General features: G+C 41.4%; 1 protein-coding gene across 2 annotated transcripts in view; it reads right to left on the bottom strand.

Moving 5' to 3' along the window:
• The window catches only part of STK39 (serine/threonine kinase 39), a 310,507-nt gene that overhangs the window by 274,615 nt on the left and 13,266 nt on the right, over positions 1–22,626 (bottom strand). The window contains exon 1 of one of the 2 annotated variants that reach the window (XM_019458511.2): positions 4,216–4,275. The exons of the other annotated variant lie outside the window; for it this stretch is intronic. The gene's annotated coding sequence lies outside the window, so the exon portion shown is untranslated. Of the gene's footprint in view, positions 1–4,215; positions 4,276–22,626 lie in introns of those variants that run through there. 2 annotated transcript variants of the gene reach the window in all.

Genomic DNA, 22,626 nt, shown 5'->3' with positions numbered 1-22,626 from the left:
GGTTAAGCGTCTGACTCTCACTTCTGGCTCAGGTCATGATCTCATGGATCAGGAGTTCGAGCCCCACCTCAAGCTCTGTGCTGACCGTGCTGAGCCTGCTTGGGATTCTCTCTCCCCCACTCTCTCTAGCCCCTCTCCTACTTGCACTCTCTCTCTCTCAAAATAAATAAACTTTGAAAGAAATCCATCATGGGAAACTGAACCCTCTTTAAGAGCATACTTTCCCTTAGAAACTTACACCACTGTATCCTTTACTGTAAATGACCCCTCAAATCCTCATCTCTGGCTCCAGTCTCTTCTCTGAGATCCCAGTCTGCAATTGTATGCATGTGACAGACACACCAGTATCCTTCCTCAGCACAAAAGCACTGCATCGCCTTGCAACAGACAGGGCCTTGGGGATGGCTAGGCCAATGAAGTGGGAGCAGTGATGAGTGGCTCTCCTTGCTGAGGCAGAGGGAAGCTCAGGCAGCTCCTCCCCTCCTGCCCCCCTCCTCCTGCAGCAACCAGACTGCAGCCCACAAGACTGAAGCAGCTTAGGGCCCCAAGCTGCTGCAGGAAGAAGAGCCAACTCGAGGCACCTCCCAGACTCTCAGAAGTACACTTCTGTTGCGTTAAGCTCCTGTGATTTGGGGGTTGTTTGTTACACCATATGTTACCACCCCATAGCCCAGGCTCACCTGAGAAAACAAGCTTAGTGGACATCCAGGGGCACCAAAAATCCACCTAAAATCATTCTCCACCTTGTTCTACCTGAATCCAGAGAAGCCTACCTACCTTCTATCTTGGTTAACCTCCAGAAATCTTAGGCTCTGCCCCCCTCCTTTGCATCCCCAGGCCTGGATGAAGAAACTGCACAGAATCACTTTGATACACTTTTATTGACGGTGATGAAAATCTTAGGCAAAGTCAAATGAGGGACCCTTAGTTGGCTCAGTCGGAAGAGCGTGGGGTGCTTGTTCTCAGGGTCATAAGTTTGAGACTCACATTGGGTGTAGAGATTAAATAATTTTTAATTTTTTTTTTTAACATTTATTTATTTTTGAGACAGAGAGAGACAGAGCATGAACGGGGGAGGGTCAGAGAGAGAGGGAGACACAGAATCTGAAACAGGCTCCAGGCTCTGAGCTGTCAGCACAGAGCCCGACGCGGGGCTCGAACCCATGGACCGTGAGATCATGACCTGAGCCGAAGTCGGCCGCTTAACCGACTGAGCCACCCAGGCGCCCAATAATTTTTTTTTTAAAGGGAAGCAAAGCCTGGGGCGACTGGGTGGTTCAGTCGGGTAAGCACTGACTTCTGCTCAGGTCATGATCTCATGGTTCGTGAGTTCAAGTTCTGTGTCGGGCTCTGTGCTGACAGCTCAGAGCCTGGAGCCTGCTTAGGATTCTATGTCTCCCTCTCTCTCCCTCTGCCCCTCCCCTGCTCACACTCTGTCTCTGTCTTTCTCTCTCAAAAATAAACATTAGGGGCGCCTGGGTGGCCCAGTCGGTTAAGCATCCGACTTTGGCTCGGGTCATGATCTCGCGGTCTGTGAGTTCGAGTCCCGCGTCAGGCTCTGTGCTGACCACTCAGAGCCTGGAGCCTGTTTCAGATTCTGTGTCTCCCTCTCTCTCTGACCCTCCCCCGTTCATGCTCTGTCTCTCTGTCTCAAAGATAAATAAATGTTAAAAAAAATTTTTTTTTAAAGGAATAAACATTAAAAAATTTTTTTAATAAAAAAGGGAAGCAAAGTCAAATGAATTTTAAGAAGTTAGACTTTTAAAAGAAAGATGGAAATTCTTGGGAGATAACCAGAAAAATATTTATTTTGGAAAAAAAAAACGTCTCAATCATGAAGCTCAATGTCTACTTAGATATGCAACTTTTTTATTATAACACACTAACATGATTGAAAACAATCTCCATTCCTACCCATGTTACAAGGGCATGACCATTCTAAAGCCATCAGAGCAGATAAAAGAGGTATCTAAATGTGCTTATATTTTTTTAAGGATTATATCACCACTACTCAGAACATACTAGAAACTGATACTCTTCACAAATACCACCCACAATTGTCAAACTTAAAAGCTCAAACTCACAGAATTGTAATGCAAATATAAAACATTCCCTTCAAAGGTCATTTACCACCATTTTTTCCCACCCTTTCTTGAAAGGGGCCCACACATGCAGGCTAAGAGAATGGCTATGAAAGAAAATATACGTTGTGGTTACATCAAAGTTTCTAGCTTAGAGGTACTGCAAACTTCATTACCGGGTCCCAGATCATACAAGCTACACAGAAACATCAAGACACACACACATGCCCTTTGATTTATCTACTAGTTAAGCAAACTGTCATACTTTGAATAATGTATCTAAAATCCACTCATAAAAATCTTTAATCTCCTTTTCATTTTTGGTGAGAACAGCAGGGAAGGTTTTCTTTTTATCATAAGGGCAATCTACACAAAATGATACACAATTTGATTATTATTCCACTTGCCTGTCTCTGAAATAAAGCAAAAATACACTCATCAAAATTTCAATCATGGGATACCTGGGTGGCTCAGTCAGTTGAGTGGCCAACTCTTGGTTTAGGCTCAGGTCATGATCTTGCGGTTCGTGGGTTCGAGTCTCACATTGGGCTCTGTGCTGACAGTGGAGAGCCTACTTGGGATTCTCTCTCTCTCTCTCTCTCTCTCTCTCTCTCTTTCTCTCCTTCTCTCTCTGCCCCTCTCCTGCTTGAGCTCTCTCTCTCTCTCTCAAAATAAGTTAAAACACAGTTTAAAAAGGAAAGGTAACAGAACACCTGAGTGGCTCAGTAGGTTAAGCTTCTGACTCTTGATTTCAGCTCAGGTCATGATCTCACGGTGTGTGAGGTCTGTGAGTTTGAGCTCCACATCCGGCTCTGAACTCATAGTGCAGAGCCTGCCTGGGATTCATTCATTCTCCCTCCCTCCCTCCCTCTCTCTCTCAAAATAAATAACTAAACTAAAAAAAAAAAAAAAAAAAAGAAAGAAAGAAAGGAAAGGTAACTAATTAGTGGCTCGTCCTCCCCATGGGCATTTAATCACACTGAACAAACTGAAACTTCAAATCCTCTTGACCTTACTGACAAATCTTATACCTTCAATATGCTAAGGCAAACAATTACCATTAGTTATCAACCAAGACAATAAAAATCCACCCAAGAGTGTCTGGGTGGCCCAGTTAGTTAAGCGTCCAACTTTGGCTCAGGTCATGATCTCGCAGTTCACAAGTTCTAGTCCCACTTCAGGCTCTCTGCTGACAGCTCAGAGCCTGGAGCCTGCTTCAGATTTGGTGTTTCCATCTCCCTCTGCCCCTCCCCCACTCGTGCTCTGTCTGGTCTCTCTCTCAAAAATCAATTTAAAAAAAAAATTTTTTTTTAAAAACCCACCCAGAAGGCAAAGCATGACTGTTCTCTCTCCCACCCCACCTATTTCATTTCAAGAGTATTACTGAATATGGCAGGATTGCTCAAGTTTTCTGCTCAACAGAAATATACATTACAATTAGACTGACCATCCTTCATTTCAACCATATGAGTCAAGAGGAAGTAGTATTAATTATTTATTGGTTAGCATACATCCACCAAGTATTTACCACACCTGTGCACCTGTTCATAATGGTCATTTCTGTTCTAGAGTTTCCACAGAGTTCACCAACCCTGGGAACAACAGAGAAGCAGGAAGTTCTGCCTTCTTAACCATGCTTTGTGCCTTTAAACACCCAAACCATTGAGTTGCAGATAGTATTTGCTGGCAGGAAACACTCCTGTCCTAAAGTTATGACCTTGTATCTTCATACGCCTTCCAACTTATTTTAACTTTACATAATATTCTACTTCATAAAGCATCATCAACAGTCTGTCTTCTGTCTTCAAGTAGCTCATCGGAGGAAACCTACACCAGGAAACCTTTCACCGTAGCTGTGTGCAAACACCTCTTTCAGCACAGCGCATTCATGTAAATATTCCCAATCCTGGTCCCGAAAATAAAATTCAGACACAGACTCACTGATTCCACTATAAACCAAACTGTACACTGTTGCCAGGGCCCTGAGATGGGAGGGTTCCTTGCAGATAACAGACCCGCTCTGTCACACTTATTCAGAAAGTGACTTATTGATCATTATTCATTTCAGCTCTATAGAAAGAATGAGGCATCTCAGTTGAAACTAACAAGCAAGAGAAAGACCTTTAAAAAGTACCTCTTCAGTCATCCAGAACCTTTGCTGCTCTCACTTAAGAGGTGAAAAGAAGGAAGCTCATGGCCTGAAAGACCACACACCTTCATTTTACAGAGAGAAGGGACTTATAAGGCAAAGATTATCTTAATACCTTGTGCTCAGTAAACAGAGAAAACTAATACCTTCATTCGGTTAAGTGTTTATATAAGGAAGTTAGTGAAACTTACTGTTCTTGAGAATGTTTCCTCCCTACCTCACCTGCAGGAAACAGCACCCACCTTCCTCCTAAGCTTGATTTCCAGTCAATAAACCCTTCAGAAAGAAGTCTTCTCCTCCAGCCCACCACTCCAGAACCACTTCTCCACACTGAACCTGGCTAACACGCCTAACCCTGCACCCTTGGGAAAACCACTTAACCTCCCTGAGCCCCCTGAGATGTGGGGGACCTGTACTAAATGTCTAAGGAGGGCTTGCAGGTATTACTAGGAAACCTGTTTAGAGCATGCTCCAAAAAGCACCAACTTGCGAAAGAACCCAGTCCATGTGCTATGACTAATCTTGACCCACACATTTCAAAATTCCAAAAGTGTTCACAGCATAAAACAGTAAACTTTAGCTAAAAGTCTGTTTTCAGACCATATTTTTATTTATTTTTTTTTTTTATTTTTTTTTTTAAATTTTTTTTTCAACGTTTTTTATTTATTTTTGGGACAGAGAGAGACAGAGCACGAACGGGGGAGGGGCAGAGAGAGAGGGAGACACAGAATCGGAAACAGGCTCCAGGCTCCGAGCCATCAGCCCAGAGCCTGACGCGGGGCTCGAACCCACGGACCGCGAGATCGTGACCTGGCTGAAGTCGGACGCTTAACCGACTGCGCCACCCAGGCGCCCCCAGACCATATTTTTAAATGGTAAATTATAATGACAAGTTACACGTGAAAACATTCTCCTTACAACCTATTAAATCATCGGGGTGCCTGGCTGGCTCAGTCAGAAGAGCATGCAACTCTTAATCTTGGGGTTATGAGTTCGAGCCCCACGTTGGGTATAGAGACCACAATAAATAAGTGAATGAATTAATTAATTAATTAATTAAATCCTTAAAAAAAAAAAAATTTCAAGTCATGACCAGTAAGGCTCATCTTCTTCCTGATCCCCTTGTACATGTTCCTAGTGTTGCTGATTTGGTGTATATCCTTCTGGTCCTTTCTCTAGGCATTTATACACACATTTTTGAAGCCACAGAAAGCATGTAGCATAGGAGTATAGACTCTAACATAACCCCATTCAGGGGAAGAATCTGCCTCTGTCAATACTTAGTCATAAGTACATATATGTTCCCTGCTCTATATCCTGTTTCTGGACATATATTCCATAGGTCTATGATAGGATCTCCCCTGCAGTGCTATGTATGAGGACCCAGAGATGGAGGAGATAAGGAAACATAGGGGAACAAATGTCTAGGTAAATACAGCAACCTAAACAGATTAATCATAAGAACATAGTTCCAAATAAAAAAAAAAATAGTATGAGCTTGAGCACAAAACCACTTATGTAAGTTTAAAGCAGACATAAATGTCCTCATCTGCTAGAATATCCACACAACTCACAGGATTCCTGTGAAATGGAATACAACACTTAACATAGTCCCTGTCACATTTGAAGCACTTAGTAAATATTCACTATTGTTAATTAGATAAAAAGTTCACAGCATACTGTAAATTTTCTATGCCAAAATTTCATTTACAGTGTCATTCTTTTTCCTAAAGGGCTTTCTTTTCCCTTCCTTAAAAAAAAAAAAAAAAGAGATAAAAGAGATTGGAAAGCTATGTTCAAAATGCTTGCAGTGGTTACCTCTGAAGGGAATTATATGTGGGTTTTTTTTTTTGCTTATTCTCCTTGCTGGGCTATATTTCTACAACAAATATATGTTACTTTGGAATGTTCACCTTGGTCTTTCATCTTCCTTTCAATATGATTAATGACCAGAAAAAAAAAAATAGAAACAACCTAAGAAATCACCACTGGGGAAATTATTCAATTATAGTGCATACAAACAGCAGAATATTCCATAGCCCCTTTTTGTCAATGTGGGAAAATAGCACACTGTTGTCTGGGGGGAAAGCAAGCTCTGAGACTGCATAGAGATCCAAGAGGCCATGGATAACAGTGGTCAGCATGGATTCTGGTAGATTCTGGAGCCAGTCCACCTACTTCACATCCTGCCTGCCACTCAGACGCTGTTCAACATAAGGCAAATCAGCCTCCCTGAGTCTCAATGCCCATCTGCAAAATGAAGGTGACGATAGGGTCTTCCCTCATTCAGTTGCAGTAAATGAATGCAAAAGATGTAAAAAACAAAAACACCACGCAGAAGGTCCACTAAAAGATGTGTGCGTTTTACCGATGTAAATTAACCCTCAATGAAGTTGACTGAAAAATACATGCACACACACAAAAGGTCACGTACGGTACTCTTCCATTTATATGAAATATCCAGAATAGGTAAATCCTTAGAAATTGAAAGCAGAGTGGTGGTTGCCAGGGGCTGAGGAGAAGCAAGAGCAGAGCGCGACCGCTGAGTAGGCCTGGGGTTTCATTCTGGAGGGATTGTGAAGTTTCGGAACCAGACAGAGGTGATAGTTACATAACATTGTCAATGTACTGACTGCAACTGAATTGTTCACTTTAGAAAGGACTGATTTTATATTATGTGAATTTCACTGTAGGAAAAAAATGCATGCAAAACAACATGTTTTACCAGAACATACCCAAGTGAAAAGATAACATAAACATTCAAGAAGGCTGAAAGGGGAAAAGGAATGAGGAAGGCGTTAAGCACAAATGAAAGCCAAAGCAAATGTGACACAGCATAATTCTGCTAAGAGCTCTGCCTGGCCTGCTGACGGCAGTGTGCCTTGAACAAAAGGGGGGCTTGCCTAAACCCTCCACACCTGGGGCCAACACGTTGTCTTGGTTTGCTGCCTTTCTTCATTGCCCAAAGAAATGGTATTCACCTCTCTTCTTCATTTCTTAGTCTCTGCTATGTACCTTGGCGCTCTCTTCACGTGAGCACACACCATCCCTTCTGGCTGTTCTGAAGCTCAAGGCATGTACCATGATTCACACTGTTTATTCAGTTTTCATGACTGGTTTGTATTTTATACTTGATCATACATAATATGCCAATTAGTGAGAATTTCATAATGAAGAATCAACACGGTATGCTCCTACCTATACCAAAATAAAACCCTATTCTGTAATAAGTTCATTTTAATTTTTTTAATTTTTTAAACGTTTTTATTTATTTTTGAGAGAGAAGAGAGACAAAATGAGAGAGGGGGAAGGGCAGAGAGAGAGGAAGACACAGAATCCCAAGCAGGCTCCAGGCTCTGAGCAGTCAGCACAGAGCCGGACATGGGGCTCAAACTCATGACCCACGAGATCATGACCTGAGCCGAAGTCAGACGATTAACCGACTAAACCACAAAGCGCCCAATAAGTTGATTTTTAGAGCTATTGTACATGCATCCTTCATAGCCAAACCCCTCCCGCAAACTACTACTGTGACCACCAAACAGCCAGAAGACAGCAATGCCCCTCCGTCCATTTCCATGCCCTCCAAGCTGAGGGGGATTTATGGTGATTTTACAGGAAAAAGAAGTAAGTTAGCTGGATGGTTCATCACATGATTCTTTGCTCCAAGATGACCCTTCCCGAAGCCTGGTGACCGCCTGGCCTGGCTGTTTGGTATTAAGTTTAAAGACCTGGAGTTAGTTCAGAGGATACACACAGTGTTGTAGAAAATCCATGAAGTTCACCTTGGAGCTTCTGGCTCCTTCAACAACCATGCCAAAAACTCTGCACTTTCTGGATATTTACCAAACCCCAAACATCAACATGTCACCTGCTCAATTACACTGTATCTAACAGACTTCTCTGGGATTTTGTTTTCATGAAAATAAACTAAAGGTCTGCCCTTTTTAATACTTAGTCACGAATGTCAGTTGCCTCAAGGTGACACAGGAGACAAGCGTGACATTTGTGAAGAACGCCAGCTGGAAAGAATCATATACGGAACACACACATACATGCACACACGGAAACATCTCCTTCTGGGCTAAGGAAACATAAGCATTTTAGAAAAATTAAAAAAAAGCCTTTTATCAGAGCTGGGGTAAAGGTCATGTCCGTGGTACTAGAGCGGAGGACAGAGCTACCTCTCAGACGCACTGTGCCCTGCTCTCATAGGACCTGCTAAAGAGGAGGGTCTGTTCCGGTGCCAAGTGTGATCTGGCATCTCTAAGGACTGGACAGTTATGCAATACAATTATTTTTTTGCACAGCATCCCTCCCACAGGGCATTCCAATAAGCTTGACAAAGGGAGTCATTCATGGACTTGATAAAAGCAAAGTAAGGAGAAACTTTGTAACATGAAGGAAAGACAGGAAATAAACAGTTGAGATGTGGAAAGGGCTCCCAGCACCTCCCTCCTAGGCTTTCATCTGCCCACCCAATCCACAGGACAGAGGCAGAAAAGAGGAAGGTAACCAAAGAAACATGGAACAGGGAAGAATGAATGAAATCAGAGGTGACAGAGGACAGGCCTCTGTGTCCAGAGAAGGTACATCCTCGCTGTTGGCAAACAGTAAAATGATCTTCTGTCAACCAAGCTGGGATTGGTTTGGATTTTTGTTTTTGTTTTGTTTTTTGAGGCCAGCTATTGATTGTACTTGTTAAATAATAAACACAAGTCACAAAATATCTTCTTAATTTTATGACTTACCAGCCTAATTTATTTTGACAGAAACAGAAGTGTGCCTACACACCAAAGCAAAAGTTGTGTTTGGCTGTTTAAAGATCTCCTTGGAATCCTGCAAGAAATTCCTGGGTTGGGGGCAGTCCAGAAGAAAGGGCTAAATGTCCTTCTTCAGGGAGATGAGTCATCTAATCAAGTGGTGAGACATCATTCTTAGCTTGAGCAAACCTTACAGAAATACAAGTCCTTAGAGAAATTTTGTTGTAAGCCTCCTTCAAAAGAAGACATTGTCTTCTTTCAACCTTCTAAAGACAAAGCTGATTTGACCACGGTACCTCTTATTCATGGATGATCTCATGAACAGGAGAGGACTTTGATCAACCAAGGTGCTCTCATCATGTCTGCACCAGGCACTCCCCACCAAGGTGAATACCTGCATAGTTCCGGGATGCTTTTCCCAACAAGGTCTGGGGACGAAGCTCTTTAAATAAAAAGTTAGCCTGGGTGCTTGCAGGGAGGTGGCTGGGCTAAGGTCAGCTCCAGCCCTAGGTTCTCAGCTGCAGATATGCTTGTCAGGTAAAGCAGACTTCTCTTAGGCCTGCTAGGACTATACTGCCACAAGGAACTTCCTTATGAATCTGAAGAAACTCCCAAAACTCAAACAGGTGATAATGTGCTTCACTGAAGCTCTAACAGTATCTTCAAAAGCATCCTACTCTCCCAAGGTATCCAAGAACATCCACAAAGGGTGCCTGGAATTCTTTGCCATACAGGGAACCCATTCCATTACAGATCTACTTTGTTCAATTTCCTATTGATTTTCATTATCATGGAAGAAGAGTCATAGATAGGTATAGATTTAGATCAAAGGTAGATAGATATCTCAAAGCCGGTCCTGAAAACCAATGTGTTCTTAAAAGGGGGGGAAAAAAAAGGCATAACTACAATTTCAAGGTCAAGTCCATGATTCAGTGTCATGATTTAGTAGACAGACGCAACTTACTAGCAGGAAACCATTTAAATTCCACCTTGAAAATACCAGGATATATAGGGATCATATAAACATCTTCTAATACCGTGTCATCTTTAAGGAGGCAATAAATGAAGTTACTGGTATGGCTCTTGCTGATGGGAATCCTGACAGAGAGGAGACTGAAACAGCACCAGACCACATAACTTGGAAAAGGGTGCCACCGACTAGCCCTTGCTCTGCCCTACAAAGCCTTTCTCTTCAGGACACGAACACTGCTGCTGTTGCTCACTGAAGCCCCACAGGACAGTGTAGGTTTCTGTTTCATCATACAGAGGGTCCAAAAGCCTGCCCTGGATGTCCAAAGTAGGGAAGTCACCTGGAGACAACTACAAAAGCTGAGAAAATTCCCAGAAGAAATGTCAGGAAAAGTTCACTTTCACAGTGTCTACGTGTATCATCTTTTCCAAGAAACTGACTAGACAACGTTTGACCATCAAAAATAGTGATCGTGTACTACAGACACACCACATGTACCAAGGTAAGGACAGAAGTGGAAATCCTCTACGCCCCCAGTTTACAGCCAATGCTCAACCCAGGTGGGCTCACCAGAGCAAGGGCCAGGTCACCTACAGAACATGACTCATGACAGAAATTCCTGATCATTAGACTGGAAGGGCCAAGAGGCAAACTCAAAAAAGTGTCATGTTTCCCCAAAGGTAATTCCAGCCACCGAGAGCAAAGGCAAGAACACGGAAGAGACTTCTCAAAAAACTAAAATAAAATAAAAGTGGGAGAAAAAAATAAAAGCAGATTCCAAAAGGTCTAAAAGAGAGGCGGGAAAGCCTAAATTGGATAAAGAGAAAATAGTAGCACAGTCAAAAGACTGATGGTCACACAGCCATTCAATAAATAGGGACCAGCTCCCACTAAGTGGCAAGACCCCTGTTAAACGTTACTCAGGATATAAACCTGGGGCGGACATGTTTCCTACCAGAGCAAATAAGCTTCTGCCCAAATAGCTGCACTATCCACCAACAGTTGATTTCCTCTAAGAACTACATGAATCAAGGATTTGGGATAGGCATTTGGGTTGAACCTTAAAAGATACTCAGAATATATATTAGGAAAAAAAAGAGAGATGCTTAGCATGCTGGAAAGTGGCCAGAGGGTCTACAAAGGCAAAAAGGTGATACTAGCCATTTATTTTCAGGAAATCGCACTAACGAGGAATAATGAAAGATTACTTGAAAAAGCACACTGGGACCAGATCATGGCAGAGCTTAAATAATATTCAAAAAAAAAGTGGGGGGGGTGCAACCCACAGAGACCAGCAGGGCCAGGAGGAGCAGACACCCCTGGGCAAGCGGTGTCACTTGCTGTGATCACCGACGGCCCCTGCATCAAAATGAAACCAAACACAGAAGTACAAAACGTGGGATGACTGGTACTCTTCTGTTCCTTGCCATCCACGACTATTTGTTTAGGAGAGAACACGTAATCAGTCTAACAGATAAGCAATGATCCCAGGGCCCCAGGAAGGCAGGCAACACACCAATTCCTGTGGAGCACTCCTACCTTGGCCGGGCAAAATCTCAATTTTCTTACCAGTCCTATGTGGTACCTAAAGCACTTTAGTAAGCCAATCATGTATCGTTATGTCAAGTAAGTCTCAAAAAAATTGTTTTTCAGATACTTTGGGTGTTTTCAGACACTTTCTATATACACTTAACCCAATTTTCTGGTTAGCTGCCATGCAGAGTACAGGTAAGTCACAATAGGGGGAAGGGGGGGGGGAAGGGAGGGGGAGGGGGGACTTCCTCTCACCCCATGCTGAGATCTTCTAGCCCAGTCCTCTCCTGCCCCTCTTCCTCACGGACAGGAAGGTTTTCCCTTGGGCTTCTTTTACTCTCCTGCTACTAGCCCACAGAGGGTTGTTTGTAGGTCTCTTCTGTCCTCCACTGTCCTCCTTCTGTCCTCCACTGTTCTGTCCTCCACTGAGCTTCTAGCCCAACCCTAATTTCCTCTCCAAGTGGTCTGCAGCAAGCAAGCACTCCTCTCTCAATACACACACACACACACACACACACACACACACACACACACAAACACACACACACGCACACACACCCCTTTGGTTTCTCCACTGCTTTCCTAGCAATCTGCATTGTCATAAGATCCAGGCTTAGGAGCAAAAGAAGTCATTTCTTGGAATCAACCTTTAAGGGGCACCCGGGTGGCTCAGTTGATTCAGCATGACTCTTGATTTCGGCTCAGGTCATGATCCTGGACTGGGGTCATGGGGTAAAGCCCTGCATTGGGCTCCATGCTCAGCATGGAGCCTGCTTAAGAGTCTCTTGCTCCTCTGCCCCTCTCCGCCACTCACACAACACACACACACACACACACACACACACACTCTCTCTCTCTCTCTAAAATAAAAAATTAAAAAAAGTTTAAACAGAATCAACCTTTAAAAAGATAAGACTGTGTTCATACCTTCACACAGACCATCCAGGCTCTTGCTTACCTTGATGCGAGGATAGAGGACAAGCTGAGTTTCTTTAAACTGTTTTTCTTGCTTTCATCTAGATACAGAGACAGGTAGAGAGATGGCTAATCTTGATTCACAAGCCTCCATTAAACTTTATCATGTAAGCATCTTTCACTTATCTTAGTGTGGTATGCACTTGAAAACATAATGGCACGTTACGGAGCATTCACACAGAAAAGAGAGGAAGAGTCATCATTTCCTTGTGTACTTGAATAATCATGGTAATCAAGATTGTTCTTTGTTAACAATCTTCAATGTGAGAAAAAATAATGGAATGAAATATTGAGGCTCAACTACCAACAGCAATAAAGACCAAACAAAGCCTCTAAAGAGCTATGCAGGGACTATGCTATTGACTTACCTGGGAGGGAGGGTTCTCCTGGAACAAAGACTCTAAGCGGTGGGCAGTCATGGTTAAGAGTATGGACTTGAAAGAGAAGGAAACTGAATCAGACTTGCAATTGTTTTAAACCTCTGGGCTTTGGTTTCCTCACTGCCTTGATAGGAGTATTAAATGAGATGTGTGTGTAAAATCCTTGGTAGAGTAGCTATTATATTAATACAGCACTGATGAAGTGTAAGAGATGACTAACGTGGGCACAGAGCTTTTCTCGAAAAGAGATGACACAAACAGGCAATGCCAGAAGAGATGTCAAAATCTCTTTCAACTGGATCAAGAAAAATAGATCATAAAATGAAGGCCAATATTTCTAGGGCAAGTTCTGGTTCTAAATAGTTCTCCGCTAAATATCTTAGTTTCTTTTGGATGTTAAAAAAAAATGCCAAAAACAAAAACAAAACGAACTTCTTAAATTGCCAAAGATAATACAACTGTACATGTGTGCAATTGAGGAGATTGTAAGATTCTACATCCTGAGTCACTGACAATCAAACAGCACCTCCAAGTAAATCTAGGCTCTGTGGAAGGGGTTATATTTTAAAGTGGGCCTTCACAGGAAAACCATAATTGGAAAACATTTTTTCAGCAAAAGGTAAAAAGTCTTTGAGTGCTGAGCTGACAGAGCCAGAAATAACAGTTCCTTTTGTTTCCCACGTTCATTACTTTTGTATTAAAATTATTGTTTGTTAACTTGGTTAAATCATAGTGAGCTGCTGTTGATTTCAACACAGGGAGGCAAGTGAACACGTGAACAGGATGATGAGAAGTAGAAAATCCCACCAGAACCAGGATACCTTCCTTCAAAGGCACAACTCGATTAAATTCACATCCTGGGGTCATTTGCTGATTTCTCAGAACAATGGTAAATTTAGTTACTAGGGAAACAAAAAAAACCATTGTTTCGTTTCATTATAACTCTTCCTTGTTGAAAGTTTAAACTGATTATCTCAGAATCCACAGTTTACATACAAGATGAAAGCATGATGCTAATACATGCACGTCTTTAAAAAGCCAGATATGTATACATACACGCGTGCTGACGTATGTATTCAACTAATGCTAGCATTTAACCCATGTTTGTAGAGACAGCACTAAACTTCAAAAATTGTTTTTATCATGCGAATTATCCAATTTTTATCAAAACATTAATTCTGGGCCGCCTGGGTGACTTAGCCGGTGAAGCATCTGCCTTCAGCTCAGGTCATGATCTCGTGGCTCATGAGACTTCAAGCCCCACATCGGGCTCTCTGCTGTCCGTGCAGAGCCCGCTTCAGATCCTCTGTTCCCCTCTCTGCCCCTGCCCTGCTCTCTGTCTCAAAAATAAACATTAGTCCTATTAATCTCTCACTACATTCTGTCTTGAAACAAACTTTACAACACACAGTGGGTGGTGGGAACTTAACAAACTGGATTTGAAATCCCTTCCTTTAAGATTCTGACAATAACTATATATGACATGCTACTAACAAAAGACAGAAGGACTTTGGGGATGGGGCGATTGGCTCTAAATTTTGGTTACACACCTCCACCAGGCAATTACCTCACTGGGGTGCAATCAGTTCTGTTTTCCCCTGTAAACTTTTCTAGGTCTCTCAAGGTCAGACCCCAAAAGCAGCTTCCTCTAAATCACCAAGATGCAGCAACGTGTGACACACACTGGAACAACTCAACAAACACAAAAAACGGATTGTCAACCCATCCTGTGATCAAGTAAAAGCAGGGAGGTATAAAACCTGACCTGTGGCCAGCCCAAAGCTGCTCAGGTCTTTCTGAAGAATAGACTCATCCCTCCCCCCACCCACTTTTTCATATTCTGAGATGCATGGTCCTACCTTCTCCAAAACGTGAGGAAGAACTTTCTTAACAGACACAAAGGTTTGTACTACCTGACAGGAGATTCCAGGATATTACAGGATTGTTGAGAGAGGGGTGCATTTGTGTGTTTTCTTTTTCTTTTTTGTTTTCCTTTTAAATGTTTAATAGTCTGTTGCTTAGACTGAATTTTTTTAGTCTGGTTTCAATGTCGGGAAGTATATGAGCAAAGCCCTATGATTTTCTCTCTTTTATGATGAGACGAATGAGTCCGCTGCCAGAATTCTGTGTTCCTTATAGATGTCAACACTTTAGCATTAATGTTCATAACATTTTCAAACCTCCCCACATCCCCATCACGGACTTAGGTATACGGCAGGCCATGGATTGCTGCCTTATGCAACAGATTTATTGACTAAATTTTTATGTACTTTGTATGGTAAGAAAGAGATGAGTGGATGAATAGAGGGCATTTTTAAAAGATTCCTGGTCCTCTCACAGAATCTCCAGAGCCCTTTGTACCAATACAGTAGTATTAATTTATTTGGAGGACACATATTCTGTCTGTGCGTTTCCTATTTATGAATGCTTAAATTAGTGCTTGAGTTACCATAAAACTACTCTTTTAACAATACAATCTATTAAAATATTAGTTATATTATGTAAAAAATTATCTAGTAATTATCTAGTTTTTATCTAGTAATAAAAAATACTAGGAGAGAAAGAAAGTTTACCTGAATGACCACATAACAGGTGCTCAAATTTATTGAATGACAGTGAATTCTCCAAGTCAGTGAATCCTCAATTACCCACAGCAATGGAAAGGTACGCTGGTGTGGAAAGTACAAATAATTTAAAAAGACTTCACATGCTGAGGACTTCCTATGTAAAATGGAGATACCTGAACCTTCCTCATGGTGTTACCGTGAGGACTAAATGAGCTACAAAAATAGCTCCTCAGTGCTAACTGCTATACTTACGATCATCATCTTCATTATTGATTATGCATTATATTACCCAGCAAGGCCAGCATGATGGTCCTGATTTTGATGATGAACCACCATGAAGCACAATGAGGCCAAGGAACTGGCTCCCGGTCACAAAGCTGGAAAATGATGCCAACGGAATCTGAGCCCACGTCGGCCTGATGTGCAACTTTCAGCCCAACTACCATGTGATGCTGCTTTAAACATAGGGGCCTTTCAGGGTGCCTGGGTGACTCAGTCGGTTAAGCGTCTGACTTCGGCTCAGGTCATGATCTCACAGCTCGTGAGTTCGGGCCCCATGTCTGTCGGGCTCTGTGCTGACAGCTCAGAGCCCGGAGCCTGCTTCGGATTCTGTGCCTCCCTCTCTCTCTGCCCCTCACCGACTCTGGCGCACGCGCTCTTTCTCTCAAAAATAAACATTAAAAAAAAAAAAAATAGGGACCTTTCCTCTAGAAACTAACTCTACTGATAGCTTGAGAAATCCTAAAGGCAGGTCAAATAGCAAAAGCAGGGAAGCGATTTGCAACCAGAGGTCACTGGGTTCACATCCAGCTGTGTGACCTTCAACAGATTATGCGATGGCCCACGTCTCTACTTCCTGATGTGTACAATTGGGATAATCATACCAATCCTGGCAAGAATGAGGTAAGGATGGCACATAAAAGATGTCAAGTACTCAGGCCAGGCAACACACAGCAGGTCCTCCAGGAGTCTCAGAAGCATCCTGTCAGCTTACACTGCCCTTACATGGCCTCAAGTCTTCCAGGTAGAGAGGAGAATAGGAGAATTTTAATTGCCAACGTTTTTCTTCAAAGATCACTAGATCTCAAGAGATACAATAAAATTCTCCCCAAGAGTCAAATAACTTCATTACCTGTAATTTTTCTTTGGTCATATGCAATTTCATACGCATGTATCTTTTGCCTCTATGTACATAAAGAAAAAAAACGATGTAACACATATTCTATATATAGTCATATTTACATATACTTTGACACTTCCAAAGGGAGAAAGAACATAATGAAAATTAAGCCAAAGTTGAAAAGAACGGGAAATTCTTGAAAAAACAAAACAAATCCACTTTCCTATCATGCTACAAAATAACAGAAAAGGCTGCCACCCATACACCAGAATTTAAAAAAAAAAAAAAAAAAAAAAAGGATAAAGGGACATAGATCCAAAAGAAAAAATGGCTAAATTTTTTATTTAAATCTGGTAATCAGATAAACAGTCAAATCTATAATACAGCAACATGTAAGAAAATTCACTTTATTCTTTCACAAAATGAAAACCAGGGCGTCTGGGTGGGTCAGTGGGTTGAGTGTCCAACTCTTGCTTTCAGTTCAGGTCATGATCTCACAGTTCGTGGGATCGAGACCCGCATTTGGAATTCTGTCTCCCTCTCTCCCTGCCACTCCCCTGCTCGAGCTCTCTTTCTCTCTCAAAATAAATTAATAAACTTAGAAAAAAAGAAAACCAAAGAAAGCACATTTATAAATGTACTCTAAGCCAGGCACTAGGTGATTTTCAACTCACCACCAAAGCAATCAAATAGAGATTAACATGCCTATCAGCTAAAACCAAGCTGTCAAAATGAAAGCTTTAAATTATGCATGTCCTTACCAAAAAGTATTTAAAAGATTTTTCTCGGAAAAAATAAAAAGCATTGCACAGACTTTAATAATGTTTAATTTTGCTTATGTGCTAAGAGGCATTTTTAAAGCAGATTAAAACACCGAATTCAAGACCACCAGAAGAAACTTTCCAAATTGAAATAAGACCATTTGGTCGCTATGCTATTCATCTATCTTTTACCCAACAAAAATTCCTATAAAATGATAATCAAAACCTTTTGGTAAACAGGAGCTTAAATGCTGCCTTTCAAATCAGATTACATTTCAAGTGATCTGAAACCAAATTAAGACAGCATTTTATGAGCATGTTTCTCATTTTTAAGAGGAATAGGGAAACTGCCCTTTGAGATGCTGAGAGACATGGGCACCAAGGTCAAGGGCTCAGGAATTCAAGAGTCACCAAAACATTCAATCCACTAGCCATTACTTTGAAGGAGAAGCTGACTGGGGTTGAGGAAGGAGGAGAACAGGAAAGAAAAGGGGGTGGGGGATACTTGATTGTGACCCTTAGGAAGAAACAAAGCAGCTCAGAGAAATATAAACAACTCTTCATCTCTGAAACACTGGAGTGCCAAATACCTAATAAAATTAGGGAGGACCAGATACTCTTCCTTTCAGAACTGTACCATCATAAAGAGGATGAAATATTTCATCGGACATTTAAGTCCATCAGAAACGGCAAGACCATACCTCATGATCCAGGCATTGGTATTTCAGAATTGAAGACCATTTACTACTGAGACAGGGTACAAGTTTTCCCAATTTACTCTATGCGGAAAAAGGGAAGTTGTGTCCCAGGGAAGTATATACTGACTTAAAAGAATAAACTGCTTCTTAAGTTCATCACAAGTATATATATTTATGTAACAAAGTGTATGTGAGTGTGTGTGTGTGTGTGTGTGTGTGTGTGTATTAACAAAAAAAGTACGTTAATCAGGATTACATTCTGGATAGGTCACTAACCTAAGAGCAAAGTTATATAAACACCGACTCATGGCGCCTGCCACCCCCAAGTTCCCTTCCTAGGTAGGAGCTTCCCATGTTTCGCCCTTGTCCAAAGAGGCCACCTAAGCTGGCAGCTGTCCTATGCAGGGAGTCTGGTAAAAACTGGATTCTCAATCCTTGGCATCAAAATTGGTAAATAAAGAGAAAATCTAGCAATTAGCAGCCATAGCTATGGCCAAAAGGGAAAGGGTTGAAAAGAGAAGCTTTAAGGGCCAGGACAGGTATGAATGAGCCAAAATTCTGACCCAGCAGAAACCACGGGACAGAGGAGAGAGAAGCAAGCAGACAGGGCAAAAGCAGACTCACCCCGACTGGCTAAATCACACCAACATTAGAGGATTCTGAAGTGAGGACCCAAAAATTCCCTCTGCTCAGGTCTTGTCCACTTACGTGGCTCATGAGAACCCTACAATTCCCCAAGAGCCGGGTGCTCAGCTTTTCCTGATGGCTACAAAACCCTGGGGTTATGGAGGACATTCCTGTCCCCATATTCCCACATCTGTCTTCATAGAGAATGTCCCTATTACTCAGGGGTATAACTTAAGTGAGTCCTGGGTCCTTGTAACCAAAAGAGTATATCAACTTTGTTACATTTTGCAATCCAAACTTTTCACCAATTCAGAAAAACCTTTCCATAAATTTGTTCACAGTAATAAACTTCTTGACATTTCATTTTTTTAAGTGCATGAGGTAATTCAACTTTTATTTCCCAAACTTGGATGATAATTTTTCTCTTTTCCGATCTGTGACCACCCCACCCCATCCACCATTTTCTCCTCCTGATCTTAGATTTTTCAGGTCTGGGTCAACAGGGGAGAAGGCAAGATGCCTTCTCAGTCTAACTCCTTTCTACCTTTAAAGCCAGAAAGGGGAGCAATTAATGTAACAACTGGAAGAAATTTCCATAGTACCTATCAAAAATACAAAAGTAATACCATTTGTCCCTGCAAACCCACTACTGGAAATCCACCGCACAGGATTATGGAAACCTGGAGACAACCAAGAAGTTCATCAGCAAAAGACTGGTTAGATAAAGTAATCCACAGAACAGAAATGGACCTGGAATTGAAATAAGAATATTTAAATATTTAACCATAAATAATAAAATATCTTTAGATGAGGTAGAGAGCTATGAGAAATGACCTAGGAATGACAGCTGTGGATATTTGTAATGTGTATATTTTACTACACATACATACAGAAGATACCCAGAAGTAAAATATACATGTAATACATATTACTACTCTATGGAAGTAAAAATTGTTAAGTGTAGAGTAATATGCACAGTTACCACATTACATGAATAATAATTAAATGTTGGAAAAAAATCTATGGGCATATGTATACAAAGAAAAACATCCAGAAAGATACACACCAAACTGACCACGGGGCGGGGGGGTAATTCTGGGAAATGAAAACTGAGGGTTGTTATTTTCACCTACTAAAGTATTTTTTATATCTTTGTAATTTAAAAACTTTAATAAAATAAAGGCTGGTCAGGCCAATAGCTATTTCACCCTTTCACTGAAAATGCTATAAAATCCTTGAAGCTTTTTACTTGCCAAAAAGACCAAAAAAATTCAACATTCAGATCATCAAATTAAATTCCTAAAGATTCATTTCTCCCTTATACCCATGAAATCAAAGAGCTGGCACTACAAAAAGATAACATATATTTAGCAAATATAAAAAATTCTCATACTGTCAGCTCTAGGTCTGATATGAAAGGTCAAGGTGAAATCTAAAAGTCATTACTGTGTTCAACACACCCTCAATGAGAAAGTTACTTATTCGTAAGTTCCCTCCATTCCAGAGCTTTCTGTAAAATGTTTTCACTTGCAATCAGAAAAGTACCAAATAAGGTAGATCCGTAGCACCCAAAGGGCAAAGGGCAAATAACTGACACTTCTAAGAAATACTAAATTGCAATGTAGACATTTAGATTGTAACAGTATTCTGAAAACACGTAAGTGTAAGAAAAATACATGTATATAGTCTGTCCAGTAATCATAAAGTATGCTTGACTTTCAGTGTGTGTCAAATTTTTGAGAAACAAATCACTTTTGCCAAGCAAGTATTAATCTGCCACTGGTTTATTTTCTTTCTCAAAACAAATGAAATGTGAAAGCACTGAGAATGCGAAGACATATCAATCTCCAAAAATATCAATTTATACTCCTTTTTTTAAGTCCTATCCCATGTCAACTTACACCAAAAGTCAAACACTATCTAGCTGGTGGACAATAAAGGCTAGTCAGGCCAATAGCTGGTGGACAATAAGGTAACTGGTGGATTTTCTCCCCTTTTCACTCATCTGCATTATCCAAATTTTCTACATATTATTTGTATAATATTTGGAAAGTTTAAGATAAATAAGCTTGGAGGTTTTTATAACTCAGAGGTTTGGGTAATATCCTTCTCTCAATCTTTCTTCCCTTTGTGAGAAAGGGGTGTGGGCCAACCACAGGAAGGACATCCCACGCATCTAACCCACGTACACATCTATCTCCCCCTTTAGAATAAACAGAAGTCTGTAAATTTATAACGACAATACTCAGCCCTCTTCCCACGTCTAAAAGCATATGATATTTCATAAGTGCTTTTACCAGAAAGACTGCAATTTAATAAATGGTATTACTTGCACATCTCCCATCCATCATTTCTGCCATTCATATATGATAAACTAAAGAAAACGGGCAAATTCTGCCAATAACTATTATTGGATTTCTAATCTTTATATCCTAATAGGATGGCAGTTCTTTTTTGAAAACTGATTATAAAACTGGCAGTAAAATATTGCTGGATTGACTTCAAAGTGAAGAAACTTCCATAATTATGTAAGCAACCATCTACACTTAAACTGAGTGATGCAGAGACAACATGTTATTTTGGGGGCTATGATAGATCTGGTTCACTGACTTCTAGATGGCAGGAGAAGTATATACGTGCGTGCAGACAATCTATATTTTTAATGTGGTGTTAAGTTCTAAGAAGGTCAGTCTGGAATAAAACAACTCAAGGCTAAAAAGGATCAGATGCATTACACACACACACACACACACACACACACACACACCCCTTCGCCCTTCAAATGTCCTATTAGACTCAACACCTTTAGACTATTTAGCAAATTATATATTTCTAAAGCCACTTTTCTAACAAAATAGTTCACACAGCACATTAGTTTATGAAACCCATAATCAATCACACTACAACAACTGGGATGAAGGTAGTTGAGCAATTAGCTCCCCCACCACAAGTTAAAAAGGAAAGTTCAATGAATATCAAACATTGTCTATTCATCACTCTTGAGCTAAATAAAGCTGTTGTGGTAGAGACTTTGCAAAGATGGCAATAAGAATCCCTCCCATGTCTATATACATGTCCTTTTGCCATGTGATTTTACCACTATGCCCAACAAGCAGGGAAATGGATTTCCCTTCTCCTTGAATCTGAGTGGCCTTGTGATGTGAATGAGGCAGAGTGACACGGGGTGAGTACCAAGCCGAGGCCTCAAGAGCCCTTGAGACTCCGTCCCTGCAAACTTGGAATGCTGCCGCAGCCAACAGATAAACTACAGGGGAGCCTCCTTGAGAATGAGACGGCAGTGGAGAAAGGGCCAACCGACAGCCAGCACGAACCACCACACACGAGCGAGACCATCTTCAGAGACGTAGCCCCGGCCCAGGTCGCCATAAGCTCGGCAAGACCAGCAGACCTGCCCAGCCCAGCTGAGCCCAAATTGCCAACCCACAGAATCGTAAGCAAATAAAATAGCCATGGTTTTAAGCCACTAAGTTTTGGGGTGGTTGGTCACACAACTATACATAGCCGATACAGAGACCATCAGAATCCACACCAAACCTTCCAGTTTGTCAGAGGCACCCCTGAAGGCAAAGCTTTAAATGAGGCGCCCACCTCAACAAGATGTTGCCACCAAATTTTTCTGGGAAGAACTATATTGTCCCTCCTTGCCTTGACACCTTGCTGGACTCCTGCAAATTTTAAACTTGGATATGCCTCTGAGTTCTTTGTCTATCTCTTACCCCTGCTCAGATCTGAGGTCTGTTGCTGCCTTGTGCTAGTCTCCGGCTTTACAGATGTGATCTTGGAATCCCACTCCCCACTCTACCATGCCTCCTCAGTCCACCATCAGCTTTTCCTTTTGCTATCCCTACCTCTAGACACACAGCTCCTTGTAGTCTCAATCCCATCACTTCTATGAACTGGTGATGCCGAACCTATTAAAAACAGTGACTTTAAACAACCCACAGCACTGTTCAGGCTAGAATCATTCTGCAAGATTAAATT

Source organism: Panthera pardus, unplaced genomic scaffold (genome assembly GCF_024362965.1).
Source record: "Panthera pardus isolate Hobbes unplaced genomic scaffold, ASM2436296v1 HiC_scaffold_10, whole genome shotgun sequence".
Taxonomy (NCBI): domain Eukaryota; kingdom Metazoa; phylum Chordata; class Mammalia; order Carnivora; family Felidae; genus Panthera; species Panthera pardus.
Note: the sequence above shows the minus strand (reverse complement) of the source record. Positions and strands in the feature narration are given on the sequence as shown.